Source organism: Thalassophryne amazonica, chromosome 1 (assembly GCF_902500255.1).
Source record: "Thalassophryne amazonica chromosome 1, fThaAma1.1, whole genome shotgun sequence".
Lineage (NCBI taxonomy): Eukaryota > Metazoa > Chordata > Actinopteri > Batrachoidiformes > Batrachoididae > Thalassophryne > Thalassophryne amazonica.
The window spans coordinates 43,238,824-43,258,775 of NC_047103.1; positions in this window are offsets into that span (position 1 = coordinate 43,238,824).

A 19,952-nucleotide genomic window follows, 5' to 3' on the forward strand; every position below is an offset into this window, starting at 1 on the left:
TCTTGTCTGGCCCTCACAGACAGTTTCAGGAGAGAAACGCTGATCTTGTGTCTTGGACTGAGGCCACCTGTCACTGATTAAGTAGTTGTATGCCTTTGTAATGGCTTGAGAACAGATAAAGACAGACATTTATCTGTTTTATTTGTGAAGTGACTGGCAGGCTTACACCGATTTAAGAATTTAGAGAATAGGCAGTTTGTAAGGATGCCTGCTTGAACGCTGAGCAAACAAAATGTCTCATAAGTCTCACAACCATACAGTGAGACACGATGGACCAGGACTCAAAAGACCTTAATTCTCCTGCAAAGACATTACTAAACACTGTCTGTTTTCCTCATGACTCCATAGCCTTTCTCCAGGCATCTGTTATTTTCAAAGGTTGAGGACCAGAGACACAAATGTCACTGCAGAGATAACAGGTTGACACTTTCGCCACATACAGAAAAACGTCAGATGGCCGAGTCCAGGAAGTCACTGAAAGTGTGGATCTAAGTCCTAAGTCCTAAGAACATTGCAAATCCAGATAAGCTAACTCCTCATTTAGCTTCTGAAATGCTATAATCTGGGTATCTACTGATTCCATAAAGATAACATCATCTCCCATCAGCAAACCTTTCCTTGCCAACAAAAGCAACTGTACCGCTGGTTTCCACAACCCTACCCAATGCCTAGTCCATTGAACAGTGCAGGACCGACAACATATCCTTTATGAATGCTAGTCTTCACTGGGAAAATTTGTTGAGACTCTACACGACAGTTTTCCTTATTTAAGACTGCAGTGCCTTGCAAACGTATTTGGCCCCTTGATGGTATTTCACATATTTGAATTTATTTATGCCATTTCAAATGGAAAAGTAAATCAGCCTTCTCAATTTAAAAAAAATCAGAAATTATCATTAAACTCAAACTCAAAGCAAATCTCTACAACTTGATATAAATGAATTAAAAATATAAAACCCAAGATAATTATTTTATCTTTCCTACATTCCCTTTTAAAAACTTTAAATCACACCATTGGACAAAGGATTCAACCTCTTTTTAGTAAGCAAGGTCATTACCTCAAGTCATCAGACCCACCAGAGCTGAGTCATCTGAAAACCTTTTGAAGTAGACAGGATGACTGTCTGTGCCTGTGGTCAACTATATATCGTGTGAATCAAAAGGTGACAAAAGTGCCCTGTGGAGCTCCAGTGTTAGATAAATTGATGTCAGGATACTTTTGATGAATTGATGAAGGATACAAAAAGCTGTCTTAGAGATTTCAGCTGTCAGTTTCCACTGTGAGGAACATAGTGAGGAAATGGAAGACCACAGGCACAGTACTAGTTAAGGTCTTAAATGGCAGGCCAAGAACAAATTCAGATAAGCTAACTCCTCATTTAGCTTCTGAAATACTATAATCAGGGTATCTACTGATTCCATAAAGATCATAACATCATCTCCCATCAGCAAACCTTTCCCTGCCAACAAAAGCAACTGTACCGCTGGTTTCCACAACCCTACCCAATGCCTAGTCCATTGAACAGTGCAGGACCGACAACATATCCTTTATGAATGCTAGTCTTCACTGGGAAAATTTGTTGAGAGTCTACACAACAGTTTTCCTTATTTAAGACTGCAGTACCTTGCAAAAGTATTTGGCCCCTTGATGGTATTTCACATATTTTAATTTATTTATGCCATTTCAAATGGAAAAGTAAATCAGCCTTCTCAATTTAAAAAAAAATCTGAAATTATCTTTAAACTCAAAGCAAATCTCTACAACTTGATATAAATGAATTAAAAATATAAAACCTAAGATAATTATTTTATCTTTCCTACATTCCCTTTTAAAAACTTTAAATCACACCATTGGACAAAGGATTCAACCTCTTTTTAGTAAGCAAGGTCATTGCCTCAAGTCATCAGACCCGTGCTGTGGACGGATGAAACTAAAATTGAGTTATTTGGACATAACAAGGGGCGGTATGCATGGCTGAAAAAGAACACAGCATTCCAAAAAAAAAAAACCCACTTACTACCTACAGTAAAATTTGGAGGTGGTTCCATCATGCTGTGGGGCTGTGTGCCCAGTGCAGGTACTGGGAATCTTGTTAAAGTTGAGGGTCACATGGATTCCTGTCGATATCAGCAGATTCTTGAGAACAATGTTCATGAATCAGTGACAAAGTTGAAGTTGTGTCGGGGCTGGAGCTTTCAACAAGACGACCCTAAACACTGCTCAAAATCTACTAAGGCATTCATGTAGAGGAACAAGTACAAGTACAATGTTCTGGAATGGCCATCTCAGTCCCCAGACCTGAATATTATTGAAAATCTGTGGTGTGATTTTAAATGGGCTGTCCATGCTCGGACACCAACAAACCTGAGATGTTTTGTCAAGAAGAATGGTCTAAAATACCTTCAACCAGAATCCAGACTCTCATTGGAAGCTATAGGAAGCATTTAGAGAGGCTGTTATTTATGCAAAAGGAGTATCTACTATTGATGTATTTTGTCTGTTGGAGTGCCCAAATTTATGCACCTGCCTAATTTTGTTTAAATAATTATTACACACTTTGTGTAAATCCTATAAACTTCATTTCACTTCTCAAATATCACTGTTTGTCTGCTATATAATATATTTAACTGAAATTGCTGATCCAAACAATCAATGATTTATAAAGGAAACATCATGGAAATCATCAGGGGTGCCCAACCTTTTCCATACAACTGTACAATAATACATCATCCGCTCCCACGTCCTTTCTCTATGAAAATTAAAGAGGATCCTGGAAACTTGAAACCTGACTACTCAGATGACCCCAGCCAAGCCTTTTGGAGCATTTCATTATTTGAGAACTTCTGTGAGCCTAAGTTTAGTAAAAAAGCTGCTTACACTTGATTTTTTTTTTTTTTTTTTTTTGGGGGGGGGGGGGGGGGGGGGAATTAGAATTGGAACAATATGTCTTCCACATTACTGGGATTTTTGATGACGACAAAGAAAAAAAATCATTTGGAAGACTGAGGACAGCTGGTCAGCACAGACTTTCAGACTGAGTGGGTGAACACCGTCCAAACCTGCTGACTTATTAGGATTGAGGCGCTAACCGCTGTCGGACCTCGTCCACATTTAGAACAATACGAGGTCTATTAGAAAAGTATCCGAGCTTATTATTAAAAAAAAACAAAAAAACATATGGATTTGAATCACGTGTGATTGCATCAGACAAGCTTGAACCCTCATGCGCATGCGTGAGTTTTGTCATGCCTGTCGGTTGCGTCATTCACCTGTGAGCAGGCTTTGAGTGAGGTGTGGTCCACCCTCTCGGCGGATTTTTATTGCGAATAAATGTCTGAACGAATTGGAGCTTTGCTGCATCAATTTGTTTCCAGAAACTGTGAGAGACCTCCAGGTGGACACCGTTCTAAAAATTCATATGGCTTTGAGGGACGATTTTATGGGGATTACACAGATTAAGGAGCGATCCAGACGGTTTAAAGACCGCCCACAACTGCTGAGAGCGCGCCGCGCTCCGATCGACAGGCTCCAACCCCGCTGGAACAACCAGATAATTTCCAACATGAAAGCTTTGTTGATCCGAGACCTCATCTGACTTTCACAAAAATCAAATCAAATCAATTTTATTTATATAGCGCCAAATCACAACAAACAGTTGCCCCAAGGTGCTTTATATTGCAAGGCAAAGCCATACAATAATTACGGAAAAACCCCAACGGTCAAAACGACCCCCTGTGAGCAAGCACTTGGCGACAGTGGGAAGGAAAAACTCCCTTTTAACAGGAAGAATCAATCAATCAATCAATTTTATTTATATAGCGCCAAATCACAACAAACAATTGCCCCAAGGCGCTTTATATTGTAAGGCAAGGCCATACAATAATTACGTAAAAACCCCAATGGTCAAAACGACCCCCTGTGAGCAAGCACTTGGCGACAGTTGGAAGGAAAAACTCCCTTTTAACAGGAAGAAACCTCCAGCAGAATCAGGCTCAGGGTTCATACAGTGGTGCATACAGAGCAAAAAGAGAAAGAAACACACAGTGCATCATGGGAACCCCCCAGCAGTCTAAGTCTATAGCAGCATAACTAAGGGATGGTTCAGGGTCACCTGATCCAGCCCTAACTATAAGCTTTAGCAAAAAGGAAAGTTTTAAGCCTAATCTTAAAAGTAGAGAGGGTGTCTGTCTCCCTGATCCGAATTGGGAGCTGGTTCCAGAGGAGAGGAGCCTGAAAGCTGAAGGCTCTGCCTCCCATTCTACTCTTAAAAACCCTAGGAACTACAAGTAAGCCTGCAGTCTGAGAGCAAAGCGCTCTATTGGGGTGATATGGTACTATGAGGTCCCTAAGATAAGATAGGACCTGATTATTCAAAACCTTATAAGTAAGAAGAAGAATTTTAAATTCTATTCTAGAATTATCAGGAAGCCAATGAAGAGAAGCCAATATGGGTGAAATATGCTCTCTCCTTCTAGTCCCTGTCAGTACTCTAGCTGCAGCATTTTGAATTAACTGAAGGCTTTTCAGGGAACTTTTAGGACAACCTGATAATAATGAATTACAGTAGTCCAGCCTAGAGGAAATAAATGCATGAATTAGTTTTTCAGCATCACTCTGAGACAAGACCTTTCTAATTTAAGAGATATTGCGCAAATGCAAAAAAGCAGTCCTACATATTTGTTTAATATGCGCATTGAATGACATATCCTGATCAAAAATGACTCCAAGATTTCTCACAGTATTACTAAAGGTCAGGGTAATGCCATCCAGAGTAGGGATCTGGTTAGACACCATGTTTCTAAGATTTGTGGGGCCAAGTACAATAACTTCAGTTTGATCTGAGTTTAAAAGCAGGAAATTAGAGGTCATCCATGTCTTTATGTCTGTAAGACAATCCTGCAGTTTAGCTAATTGGGTGTGTGTCCTCTGGCTTCATGGATAGATAAAGCTGGGTATCATCTGCGTAACAGTGAAAATTTAAGCAATGCTGTCTAATAATACTGCCTAAGGGAAGCATGTATAAAGTGAATAAAATTGGTCCTACCACAGAACCTTGCGGAACTCCATAATTAACCTTAGTCTGTGAAGAAGATTCCCCATTTACATGAACAAATTGTAATCTATTAGATAAATATGATTCAAACCACTGAAGCACAGTGCCTTTAATACCTACGGCATGCTCTAATCTCTGTAATAACATTTTATGTTCAACAGTATCAAAAGCAGCACTGAGGTCTAACAGAACAAGCACAGAGATGAGTCCACTGTCTGAGGCCATAAGAAGATCATTTGTAACCTTCACTAATGCTGTTTCTGTACTATGATGAATTCTAAACCCTGACTGAAACTCTTCATATAGACCATTCCTCTGCAGATGATCAGTTAGCTGTTTTACAACTACCCTTTCAAGAATTTTTGAGAGAAAAGGAAGGTTGGAGATTGGCCTATAATTAGCTAAGATAGCTGGGTCAAGTGATGGCTTTTTAAGTAATGGTTTAAATACTGCCACCTTAAAAGCCTGTGGTACATAGCCAACTAATAAAGATAGATTGATCATATTTAAGACCGAAGCATTAATTAATGGTAGGGCTTCCTTGAGCAGGCTGGTAGGAATGGGGTCTAATAGACATGTTGATGGTTTGGAGGAAGTAACTAATGAAAATAACTCAGACAGAACAATCGGAGAGAAAGAGTCTAACCAAATACCGGCATCACTGAAAGCAGCCAAAGATAACGATATGTCTTTGGGATGGTTATGAGTAATTTTTTCTCTAATAGTTAAAATTTTATTAGCAAAGAAAGTCATGAAGTCATTACTAGTTAAAGTTAAAGGAATACTCGGCTCAATAGAGCTCTGACTGTTTGTCAGCCTGGTTACAGTGCTGAGAAGAAACCTGGGGTTGTTCTTATTTTCTTCAATTAGTGATGAGTAGTAAGATGTCCTAGCTTTACGGAGGGCTTTTTTATAGAGCAACAGACTCTTTTTCCAGGCTAAGTGAAGATCTTCTAAATTAGTGAGATGCTATTTCCTCTCCAACTTATGGGTTATCTGCTTTAAGCTGCGAGTTTGTGAGTTATACCACGGAGTCAGGCACTTCTGATTTAAGGTTCTCTTTTTCAGATAAGCTACAGCATCCAAAGTTGTCCTCTAAGAGGATATAAAACTATTGACGAGATAATCTATCTCACTCACAGAGTTTAGGTAGCACTCTGCCCTGTGTTGGTATATGGCATTGGAGAACATAAAGAAGGAATCATATCCTTAAACCTAGTTACAGCGCTTTCTGAAAAACCTCTGCTGTAATGAAACTTATTCCCCACTGCTGGGTAGTCCATCAGAGTAAATGTAAATGTTATTAAGAAATGATAAGACAGAAGGGAGTTTTCAGGGAATACTGTTAAGTCTTCAATTTCCATACCATAAGTCAGAACAAGAGCTAAGGTATGATTAAAGTGGTGGGTGGACTCATTTACATTTTGAGCAAAGCCAATCGAGTCTAACAATAGATTAAATACAGTGTTGAGGCTGTCATTCTCAGCATCTGTGTGGATGTTAAAATCGCCCACTATAATTATCTTATCTGAGCTAAGCACTAAGTCAGACAAAAGGTCCGAAAATTCACAGAGAAACTTACAGCGACGCGTGGAACTCCTCCGCACGTCTGTCTTAATGTGCGGAAAAAGTGCTGATGTCCACGTCTTTTCACAATTCCTGTGCTAGTCAGATGACATACCGGATCAAGACACAGTTTAAAGTTTAAAAATGAACGGCACATTTCACTGTTACAGGAGTTTTTGTCATGGAAAGAGAAGCGGCTCCACCGCGCGTCGCGGTGCAGCCGCGCGTCGCGGTGCAGCCGCTCGGCGCAGAGAAACGCAGTGATGAAGCCTTCCAGGACATGTTCTGGCATGTCCAGCTCATGCACAATCACAATCGGATAATCACACGACTGGAAAGCAACCAGAATCCGTCTGAAATCCACCTGAAAGCTGTCCTGAGAGACCAACACTGAGGTGGTTTTGTGCCGCACCATGAGCGGCATGGTCGCGCGTCCCTCCGCTTCTTTTTCCATGAAAAAAACTCCTGTAACAGTGGAATGTGCTGATAAAGTGCTGATGTCCACATCTTCTGCCTTTTTGTGAAAGTCAAATGAGGTTCCGGATCAACAAAGCTTTCATGTTGGAAATTATCTGGTTGTTCCAGCGGGGTTGGAGCCTGTCGATCGGCGCTCAGAGCGCGGCGCGCTCTCAGCAGTTGTGGGCGGTCTTTAAACCGTCTGGATCACTCCTTAATCTGTGTAATCCCCATGAAATCGTCCCTGAAAGCCATATTAATTTTTCGAACAGTGTCCACCTGGAGGTCTCTCACAGTTTCTGGAAAAAAATTGATGCAGCAAAGCTCCAAATCGTTCAGACATTTATTCGCAATAAAAAAATAGACGAGAGGGACCACTGCTCACTCAAAGCCTGCTCACAGGCGAATGACACAACCGACAGGCATGAAAAAACTCACACATGTGCATGAGGGTTCAAACTTGTCTGACACAATCACACTTGATTCAAATCCGTATGGTTTTTTAAAAAAATAATAAGGTCGGATACTTTTCTAACAGACCTTGTAGCTCTGCTACAGACCTCGGGGCTGTTCTGTTCCAGGTTGGGAAAATGCCGTCATGCATAATCTGAAAAATAAAATTCATGAAATATAGCAAAAAAAAACAAAAAAAAAAAACCCAGTTTGCCTAATTTACATTAAATTAAATTGGATTTTATGTATTTTTTTATTGAGCAAGTGGGGGTCTTTAGATGGTCTCCAATTGTACATTTTAGTAAATTCCTATGAATTGCAAAAGAATGAATCAAAGATCAGATGAGCCATAGGCAGTTGGAGTTTTATTTCACCTGAGAGAGCACAAACACTACAATGTTCAGCAAACTAACAGCAAATGAACCAAACCTTTTGATGCCACATTACCTACAACAGGGTTCCGCCAACAGTTCTTTCCCCATTGGCAAGACGTTTTTGTTTTCTGTCCACTGAACCAAAAGTAAACAGAACCTCATATATCCATGACTCATAAATGGCGTCATTCAGCAGTTTGTTCTAAATTGAGTCGTAGACATTCTTATTTGAAAGCTTCCATGTTTGGAGTCTTCCCCCTGACAGAAAAACCAAAGAAGATGAAACTAAATAAATTATTTACTGCTGCCAGCTACCAAAGTGAAATGTGTCAGGAAGCAGCAGACCCTACATATGAAAAGTGAACATATGTTGTCATAGTTCATAAATGTTACACAAATGTGGTTTTCATGCTTTTTCTGCATTGCATCATGCAGTTTTCTGCTGAAACAGAAAAACAATTAAAAAAATTAAATAAAGGACATTCAGAAATGATTTTGTGTAGATGTACATCCATATCCAACATCTCCATCAGTTGCAGCAGCATCCTGAGATTAACATTAATTAAAGAAATGGTATCACAGTGATTGGTCCAAAATGTGACTCATGTTCCCAATTAATGATTGGATCAGGCATTTGTGTGATCATGCTCCCCTTGCCCCAAACCAATACAATACACACATCATCCACATGATAGAATGCATGTGATGGATATGTGTACTTTTTATTCAAATAATCATTCGTTATTTCCTTCAGGTATTTGTAATGTAGTTATGAAAGAATAAAAAGCAGTTCTCCAGATTTTAAAGAAGGGATTTTGTGCAATATTGTTTTTGAATCCACATTTTACAGTGAAATACAAATAGTAGACATGTATGTACAGTAGTGTTCAGAATAATAGTAGTGCTGTTATGTGTCGGACGCAGCTCGGAGAACCGACCAGCGTTTGAAGGACCCAGTATGAAATAAGCAGAGCACGGTACAAAGGCTAACTGAATTAATACATAACAGTGAAGTGATACAAACAACAAAAGAATGTGCGGTCTGGCGTGGTGGTGATACGGTGCGCTCCCAGCAGCGCTAACGGTCCGGATCCAGAAGCCGTTCGGACCCAAGGACCCCGCCGACACCCCCCAGGTGGCCGCAACAAACCGAGTCTGTGAAAGAAGGAACCATTATGTGAGTCCACACTCTACACACAGAGAGACCACTCAAAGGTGTACATAAACAGCAAACACTTCCTGGCTTAATTACTAATCAGCTTCCCAACCTGCAGGCATGGAACATCCAGTTCACAAAACTCCACTGCAGTGGAAGCCGATACATGACTAACGTACAGCTCAATATAATAAGGTGTGAGGGACACCACATTTACTGACTGTATAAACGTTAGTCACAAAATCTAACGTACCTCAGGAAGTGTGCTGACGAGCGTGAGACCTCACCCCCTCCTCTTTCACAGACCGTGCATCAAACCCTGGACGTTCTCTGCATCCACTGATGATGAGATGGCTCCCGAGACGACGATCTCACCCGTCTGGTCACAAGGTCGAGTCTCTGGCAAATACACACTGTATACTCCAGTCTTAAATCCCACCATGTTCCAATCCATATAGATGCACCACAGCTGTGAGTCCTGACGAGCCGCAGGTGATCAGGGTGAGGTCCTGATAACCTCAGCAACACAGCCACTCAGTCCCAAATGCAAGCCACCTGGAAGGAAAAACAAAAGACAGAAACAAAAAGGCAGCCAGGCCCCCCAGCCATACAACAAGTGCTATGTGACTAAAAAGATTAATCCAGGTTTTGAGTATATTTCTTATTGTTACATGGGAAACAAGGTACCAGTAGATTCAGTAGATTCTCACAAGTCCAACAAGACCAGGCATTCATGATATGCACACTTTTAAGGCTATGAAACTGGGCTATTGGTAAAAAAAAAAGTAGAAAATGGGGTGTTCACAATAATAGTAGTGTGGCATTCAGTCAGTGAGTTAATCAATTTTGTGGAACAAACAGGTGTGAATCAGGTGTCCCCTATTTAAGGATGAAGCAAGCACCTGTTGAACATGCTTTTCTCTTTGAAAGCCTGAGGAAAATGGGACGTTCAAGACATTGGTCAGAAGAACAGCGTAGTTTGATTAAAAAGTTGATTGGAGAGGGGAAAACGTATACACAGGTGCAAAAAATTATAGGCTGTTCATCTACAATGATCTCCAACGCTTTAAATGGAAAAAAAAAAAAAAAACAGAGATGCATGGAAGAAAACAGAAAACAACCATCAAAATGGATAGAAGAATAACCAGAATCAATCAATCAATCAACTTTTTTCTTATATAGCGCCAAATCACAACAAACAGTTGCCCCAAGGCGCTCCATATTGTAAGGCAAGGCCATACAATAATTATAAAAAACCCCAACGGTCAAAACGACCCCCTATGAGCAAGCACTTGGCAACAGTGGGAAGGAAAAACTCCCTTTTAACAGGAAGAAACCTCCAGCAGAACCAGGCTCAGGGAGGGGCAGTCTTCTGCTGAGACTGGTTGGGGCTGAGGGAAAAAACCAGGAAAAAGACATGCCGTGAAGGGGGGCAGAGATCGATCACTAATGATTAAATGCAGAGTGATGCATACGGAGCAAAAAGAGAAAGAAACAGTGCATCATGGGAACCCCCCCCCCCACCACAATGGCAAAGGCTCACCCATTGATCAGCTCCAGGATGATCAAAGACAGTCTGGAGTTACCTGTAAGTGCTGTGACAGTTAGAAGACGCCTGTGTGAAGCTAATTTATTTGCAAGAATCCCCCGCAAAGTCCCTCTGTTAAATAAAAGATGTGCAGAAGAGGTTACAATTTGCCAAAGAACACATCAACGGGCCTAAAGAGAAATGGAGGAATATTTTTTGGACTGCTGAGAGTAAAATTGTTGTTTTTGGGTCCAAGGGCCATAGACATTTTGTGAGACGACCCCCAAACTCTGAATTCAAGCCACAGTTCACAGTGAAGACAGTGAAGCATGGTGGTGCAAGCATCATGATATGGGCATGTTTCTCCTACTATGGTGTTTGGCCTATATATCGCATACCAGGTATCATGGATCAGTTTGGATATGTCAAAATACTTGAAGAGGTCATGTTGCCTTATGCTGAAGAGGACATGCCCTTGAAATGGGTGTAGCAACAAGACAATGACCCCAAGCACACTAGTAAACAAGCAAAATCTTGGTTCCAAACCAAAAAAATTAATGCCTCGCAGATGTGAAGAAATCATGAAAAGCTGTGGTTATACAACTAAATACTAGTTTAGTGATTCACAGGATTGCTAAAAAAAGTAGTTTGAACATAATAGTTTTGAGTTTGTCACGTCAACAGCAGATGCTACTATTATTGTGAACACCCCCTTTTCTACTTTTTTTTACTAATAGCCCAATTTCATAGCCTTAAGAGTGTGCATATCATGAATGCTTGGTCTTGTTGGATTTGTGAGAATCTACTGAATCTACTGGTACCTTGTTTCCCATGTAACAATAAGAAATATACTCAAAACCTGGATTAATCTTTTTAGTCACATAGCACTACTACGTATTATTCTGAGCACTACTGTACATCAGTTAGGAGAGGATAACTCAACTGTTCTAGACTAATATGACCCCAATGAACAACTTGGGATATGTGCTAAAATCTCCATCCGGGACGAACAGCCCCAAAATGACCACGCCCCTTTTTCATCCCGAGTGTTACTTCAAATACAGCTGTATTTTCTAAACTGCAGCAGCTACAGATTTTCCAAGGTACTCAACATGTTCAAAATGACCAGTACGTGTTTGGGAGGGTCATAGAAAAGTGTAAAATTTCTATTTTTATATTTAAGAGAAAATATCTCAAATAAATGGATCAACTTATTACGTACATCGAAAGAAAACAAACATTTGCCAAATATAATGAAATTTTATTTTTAGTCATATGGAATATTGATTTAAAGTGAAAAATTCAAAACAAAACTTGTTTTTTTAGTAGACAGCAGTATCAAGAGATCTTAAATGTTTTAAAATAGTACAGTTACATGTCAGATTTATGCACCTTGGATTTGCTGTGGCGACCCCTGAGCGCAAACAAGCGAGCAGCACTTAAACTTACAAATCTAATTGGCCTGAACCATGATAATTAAGCAACAGTAATGCAAATTCATTTTGTTGACCCAACAAATTTACATATATGCTACTCAGCAAAATTGTTTTTGGTGACATTAATGAATTTTACATGGGTGGAAATACTTTCCATAATTTTATTATGTTCACTGAGCAAGTTAGATTTTAAGTTGTTGCATGTTATGTTAAAACTACATGATTCGAATGTGTTCACCAATAAAACTTGATTTTATATTGTCGAAGCTACATATTAGACTTAAGTTCATATAACATAAAAACCAACAACTCCCATTTTTTTTTTTTTTTTTTTTGGAGTGTTGGTGAAACAAACTTCTTAAGTGCAATTCTGGGGTCAACCTACATGCACAAAGCATGTTTGGTGGAAATTAGACTCAGCACCTTGGAGAATTAGTGGCACCAATAAACACAAACAAGCAAACGTTTCTGAAATTATAGCGTGATGTGTATTTAAACAACAGCAGGCAATAACATGCCATGAAGGGCCACCGTGGTGCAAGTTTTCCTTGTTACTGACCACTTCAGCAGGTGACTTCAGAGATGATCAGGACTTAAATTTGAAGGAAGGATCGCATCAGTAAAACCACCTGCTGAGGTGATTAGTTGCAAGGAAAAACTATACCAGGGGTCACCAACCCTGTTCCTGGAGGGCACCTGCCCTGCATGTTTTCTAACTTTATCTGTTCTCCCAGGCAATTAACTCTATCAGGTGTGCTCAGCCAATCAAGAGCTGGAAAACACCACTTTTAAAAAATCAGGTGTGACTTGAGTAGGTAGACGTGGAAAGCATACAGGACAGGTGCCCTCCAGGAGCAGGGTTGGTGAACCCTGAACAACACCATCTTGGCCCTTGTTAAAGGCTGCTTGAGTTATACCCTTCAAATACCATCAACACAGAAAAAAACCATCACATGTTAAAGAAGCTGCTCTAAATCCTATTTTAGCATTGAAAAAACAAAACAAACATCAAAAAACCTGCATTTTTGCTGTTTTAAAATAACATCAGAATGACCATCTGGAACCAACACATCCAGTTTTGCCCCAGGTTGTTTAGCCTTGCCTCAGACTCTCTGATTAAGGCATAATCAGATCTGGTTTCAATGAGCGTATGTCTCAAACCCTTCAGTTTACTGCCACAAACTGGTCCAACAAAGCCCATGAAGACACACTTTGATGTGCAATCCGTGTTAGTCGTTTGACTATATGCCTCCTCTTCCAAGAACACCCTTTTCTTTGCACATTGCAATGCGTCTGATCCCAATTCACATGTAACTGTTCTGCCCAATTTATTACTTTTCTATTATGGAAATGTATTTATGGCCAGATGATGTGATTTTTATTGACAATTCAAGAGACTGAATGAAGCTGGAAAATAAAGCCGCTAGCTTTACAGACTATCAACACTGTGCACACATAAGAGGAAACAATGCTTACTGTCACCACATTTCAGCTGCCACAGCATATTTAAAGTTGGAAGCATCCATCATGAGTGTATGAAGAGCAATGTGGGATGCTACAGTCAAATTATGAAGTGGAAAAGGAACAAGTGACAGTACAAATCACACACTCTCGCCTCCTCTGTGAAGTCACTGCAGGCTGAGGTTGCTGTAGAAACAGAACAATGGCACCAATTAAAATACAGAGAAACAATCGGTGCTGCAAAGGTTGTAACGTGATGGAACAGGAACTCATCGCCTTCAACTCAAATGAGACACATCTAAATTAATCTATGCTGGTATCGATTATTATTAGAATGAGCACTTAACTACAGTAACACGTTGGTGTTCAACACTCTAAACTGCCTGAAACAAACCATTAATGAAATGATCAATGAATTTGTAATTGGGCATTTGGCTGCCAGAGGTGTTTCACATGAAAAAATTTGTTGCTCCCTCATTAAGTCAAGAACAAGCTAGCAGAGAGTGTATGCCTATGGCACAGTATGGTAATATGCCATACTTTTTGTGATGAATTGCCTGAGTGTTGAGGACCCTAGTGACTGGATAAGGCCAAGGAGATGCTCACATTTCACCTGGCTGTGGCAGACAGATGGTTATTTTAGAGATGTAGAAATGGGCGGCTGTCTGCCTGGCCAGTTGCCATCCAGGACCAAAACGGTTCAGTGGTATTGGCGGATGCGGCAACACTACCAGAACACTACCAGTGCATGCTGCCAGACTTGACTTGACTTGATACATTAATTTCTTTCCACAACTAAAATTTCAATATGAGCAAACTTTATGCTCAGCTAGCCGTAAGGACTTGTACATCAGTCACACGTTTTTGTGCAGATGATAACTTAAACAAACCATTTCTGATTTCACTACATTTGAGGATCTTAAATGAGGCAAGTTCAATTTTAGGCATAATTTTTTTTTCATCAAGATCCTTGAATGACCGCCACTTTACTGACCAGAATATTGTTTACTGTAATTTTCTGAGCTGTGTCAGACAGGTCAGCATGGTGGTCAAGCAGTTAGTGCGCTTGATGTCAGAGCAGAAGGTTTTCAGTTTAAGACCACCCCTGCATCTTCTCTATGTATGTTGCATCTGGAAAGTATTCACTGCGCTTCACTTTTTCAACATTTTGTTATGTTAAAGCCTTATTCCAAAATATAAATAATTTTTCCCCTCAGAATTCTACTCACAATACCCATAATAACAACTTGAAAAAAGTTTTTTTTGTGTAAATTTATTAAAAATAAAAACTAAGAAATCACCGGTACATAAGTATTCACAGCCTTTGCTCAATACTCTGTTGATGCACCTTTGGCAGCAATTACAGCCTCAAGTCTTCTTGAATATGATGCCACAAGCTTGGTGCATTTACCTTTGGCCAGTTTTGCCCATTCCTCTTTGCAGCACTTCTCAAGCTCCATCAGGTTGGATGGGGAGCGTTGGTGCACAACCATTTTCAGATCTCTCCAGAGATGTTCAATTGGATTCAGGTCTGGGCTGTGGCTGGGCCACTCAAGGACATTCACAGAGTTGTCCTGAAGCCACGCTTTCATATCTTGGTTGTGTGCTTAGGGTCATTGTCCTGCTGAAAGATGAACCATTGCCCCAATCTGAGGTCAAGAGCACTCTGGAGCAGGTTTTCATCCAGAATGTCTCTGTACACTGCTGCATTCATCTTTCCCTAAATCTTGACTAGTCTCCCAGTTCCTGCCACTGAAAACCATCCCCACAGCATGATGCTGCCACCACCATGCTACACTGCAGAGATGTTGTCATTCCGGAAGGTTTTCCTCTCTCCACAGAGGAATGCTGGAGCTCTGACAGAGTGACCATCGGGTTCTTTGCCATCTCCCTGACTAAGGCCCTTCTACACTGGTCATTCAGTTTAGATTGGTGGCCAGCTCTAGGAAGAGTCTTAGTGGATCCAAACTTCTTCCATTACGAATGATGGAGGCCACTGTGCTCACTGGGACCTTCAAAGCAGCAGAAATGTTTCTGTAGCCTTCTCCAGTTCCTTTGACTTCATGCTTGGTTTATGCACTAACTGTGATACCTTATATGTAGACAGGTGTGTGCCTTTCCAAATCATGTCCAATCAACAAGAATTTACCCCAGGTAAAAACATCTCAAGGATGATCACTGGAAACAGGATGCACCTGAGCTCAATTTTGAGCTTCATGGCAAAGGCTGTGAATACTTTCGTGGGATTTCTTAGTTTATTTGTAATAAATTTGCAAAAATCTCATGAAAACTTTCTTCATGTTGTCATTATGGGGTATAGTGTGTAAAAGTTTGAGGGAAAAAACTATTTTAAACCGTTTTAGAATAAGGCTGTAACAAAACAAAATGTGGAAAAAGTGACGCACTGTGAATACTTTCCATACGCACTGTAGCATGTAGCTGCACCAAGAAGGCTATCCGACGTAAAACCTGTGCCAAAGCAATACGCAGATCCATCTCGGATATGCTGCGCCGACCCCCAGTGAAAAAAGAAGAACCTAATACACAAATAAAATACTTTTGTGGTGTCAGCCAAAGTATTTTTTTTGTTTTGCTTTTTCATACCCCTACTCTCACCCATGTATACAGGGTGGGAAAACTAAAAGCATTAAACTGTAATAGTTGTGCTTAGGCGACCCCCTGATTTACTTAATATTTATGAAAATCACAATGTGGTAGCCACAAACTGTTTTGAATTTACAAAACACTAAAGAAACATTTCAGTGGGTGTCTCCTATTTGATCTACCAGGGTGATCAAACCGACATGAACGTGAACTGAATGCCTGTTAGTACAAATTCTTGAGCTCAAGGCATGAATTTATGTTGTTTTTGTTTGTTTAAATCCAAAACCATAAAGGGGTTATTTCAAAGGTCTCAGACTAAGTCCACATGCACACAGGTTTTTTTTTTTTTTTTTAAATGGAGAATTTGAACCTTCAGTTTTAAAAAAAGTATCTCCAGCCACATGATAACAAAACACATTCTAAAGTGCTGTGGCAAAGCAACAGGTGGTGATGCTGCTTTCACATGTTGTCTGTAAGTGGCAGATGATAAATCGTATGTTCTGTTTTCAGTGTTATGTTGACAGAAAGACACTTTTGGCTATGAATGCAGCAGCTGCGCACTATGATGGCACTTGTCGTAAAAAAAAAACAAAAAACAAATTCTGCTTTTACCACTTGCGGCAGCGACAAGAACAAACTGTATTTTGGTTTTAATATTTAAAGAGGAGAAAAGACAGACAGCGATAGATGGATTACTCTGGTCAACATGTTTTTTCTTGCATAGAGTTTTCCAATGGATTTTTGGTCATTTGGGGTGCTGAATCTGAATTTGGTATTAGTTTTTGCCAATCACATCACGTTTTTGAGAAATAAGCATTGAAGCAAAAGCTGCAGTCTCAATCAATCAATCAATTTTTTTATATAGCGCCAAATCACAACAAACAGTTGCCCCAAGGCGCTTTATATTGTAAGGCAAGGCCATACAATAATTATGTAAAACCCCAACGGTCAAAACGACCCCCTGTGAGCAAGCACTTGGCTACAGTGGGAAGGAAAAACTCCCTTTTAACAGGAAGAAACCTCCAGCAGAACCAGGCTCAGGGAGGGGCAGTCTTCTGCTGGGACTGGTTGGGGCTGAGGGAGAGAACCAGGAAAAAGACATGCTGTGGAGGGGAGCAGAGATCGATCACTAATGATTAAATGCAGAGTGGTGCATACAGAGCAAAAAGAGAAAGAAACAGTGCATCATGGGAACCCCCCAGCAGTCTACGTCTATAGCAGCATAACTAAGGGATGGTTCAGGGTCACCTGATCCAGCCCTAACTATAAGCTTTAGCAAAAAGGAAAGTTTTAAGCCTAATCTTAAAAGTAGAGAGGGTGTCTGTCTCCCTGATCTGAATTGGGAGCTGGTTCCACAGGAGAGGAGCCTGAAAGCTGAAGGCTCTGCCTCCCATTCTACTCTTACAAACCCTAGGAACTACAAGTAAGCCTGCAGTCTGAGAGCGAAGCGCTCTATTGGGGTGATATGGTACTACGAGGTCCCTAAGATAAGATGGGACCTGATTATTCAAAACCTTATAAGTAAGAAGAAGAATTTTAAATTCTATTCTAGAATTAACAGGAAGCCAATGAAGAGAGGCCAATATGGGTGAGATATGCTCTCTCCTTCTAGTCCCCGTCAGTACTCTAGCTGCAGCATTTTGAATTAACTGAAGGCTTTTTAGGGAACTTTTAGGACAACCTGATAATAATGAATTACAATAGTCCAGCCTAGAGGAAATAAATGCATGAATTAGTTTTTCAGCATCACTCTGAGACAAGACCTTTCTGATTTTAGAGATATTGCGTAAATGCAAAAAAGTAGTCCTACATATTTGTTTAATATGCACTTTGAATGACATATCCTGATCAAAAATGACTCCAAGATTTCTCACAGTATTACTAGAGGTCAGGGTAATGCCATCCAGAGTAAGGATCTGGTTAGACACCATGTTTCTAAGATTTGTGGGGCCAAGTACAATAACTTCAGTTTTATCTGAGTTTAAAAGCAGGAAATTAGAGGTCATCCATGTCTTTATGTCTGTAAGACAATCCTGCAGTTTAGCTAATTGGTGTGTGTCCTCTGGCTTCATGGATAGATAAAGCTGGGTATCATCTGCGTAACAATGAAAATTTAAGCAATACCGTCTAATAATACTGCCTAAGGGAAGCATGTATAAAGTGAATAAAATTGGTCCTAGCACAGAACCTTGTGGAACTCCATAATTAACTTTAGTCTGTGAAGAAGATTCCCCATTTACATGAACAAATTGTAATCTATTAGACAAATATGATTCAAACCACCGCAGCGCAGTGCCTTTAATACCTATGGCATGCTCTAATCTCTGTAATAAAATTTTATGGTCAACAGTATCAAAAGCAGCACTGAGGTCTAACAGAACAAGCACAGAGATGAGTCCACTGTCCGAGGCCATAAGAAGATCATTTGTAACCTTCACTAATGCTGTTTCTGTACTATGATGAATTCTAAAACCTGACTGAAACTCTTCAAATAGACCATTCCTCTGCAGATGATCAGTTAGCTGTTTTACAACTACCCTTTCAAGAATTTTTGAGAGAAAAGGAAGGTTGGAGATTGGCCTATAATTAGCTAAGACAGCTGGGTCAAGTGATGGCTTTTTAAGTAATGGTTTAATTACTGCCACCTTAAAAGCCTGTTGTACATAGCCAACTAACAAAGATAGATTGATCATATTTAAGATCGAAGCATTAAATAATGGTAGGGCTTCCTTGAGCAGCCTGGTAGGAATGGGGTCTAATAAACATGTTGATGGTTTGGATGAAGTAACTAATGAAAATAACTCAGACAGAACAATCGGAGAGAAAGAGTCTAACCAAATACCGGCATCACTGAAAGCAGCCAAAGATAACGATACGTCTTTGGGATGGTTATGAGTAATTTTTTCTCTAATAGTTAAAATTTTGTTAGCAAAGAAAGTCATGAAGTCATTACTAGTTAAAGTTAATGGAATACTCAGCTCAATAGAGCTCTGACTCTTTGTCAGCCGGGCTACAGTGCTGAAAAGAAACCTGGGGTTGTTCTTATTTTCTTCAATTAGTGATGAGTAGAAAGATGTCCTAGCTTTACGGAGGGCTTTTTTATAGAGCAACAGACTCTTTTTCCAGGCTAAGTGAAGATCTTCTAAATTAGTGAGACGCCATTTCCTCTCCAACTTACAGGTTATCTGCTTTAAACTACGACTTTGTGAGTTATACCACGGAATCAGGCACTTCTGATTTAAAGCTCTCTTTTTTAGAGGAGCTACAGCATCCAAAGTTGTCTTCAATGAGGATGTAAAACTATTGACGAGATACTCTATCTCACTTACAGAGTTTAGGTAGCTACTCTGCACTGTGTTGGTATATGGCATTAGAGAACATAAAGAAGGAATCATATCCTTAAACCTAGTTACAGCGCTTTCTGAAAGACTTCTAGTGTAATGAAACTTATTCCCCACTGCTGGGTAGTCCATCAGAGTAAATGTAAATGTTATTAAGAAATGATCAGACAGAAGGGAGTTTTCAGGGAATACTGTTAAGTCTTCTATTTCCATACCATAAGTCAGAACAAGATCTAAGATATGATTAAAGTGGTGGGTGGACTCATTTACTTTTTGAGCAAAGCCAATAGAGTCTAATAATAGATTAAATGCAGTGTTGAGGCTGTCATTCTCAGCATCTGTGTGGATGTTAAAATCGCCCACTATAATTATCTTATCTGAGCTAAGCACTAAGTCAGACAAAAGGTCTGAAAATTCACAGAGAAACTCACAGTAACGACCAGGTGGACGATAGATAATAACAAATAAAACTGGTTTTTGGGACTTCCAATTTGGATGGACAAGACTAAGAGTCAAGCTTTCA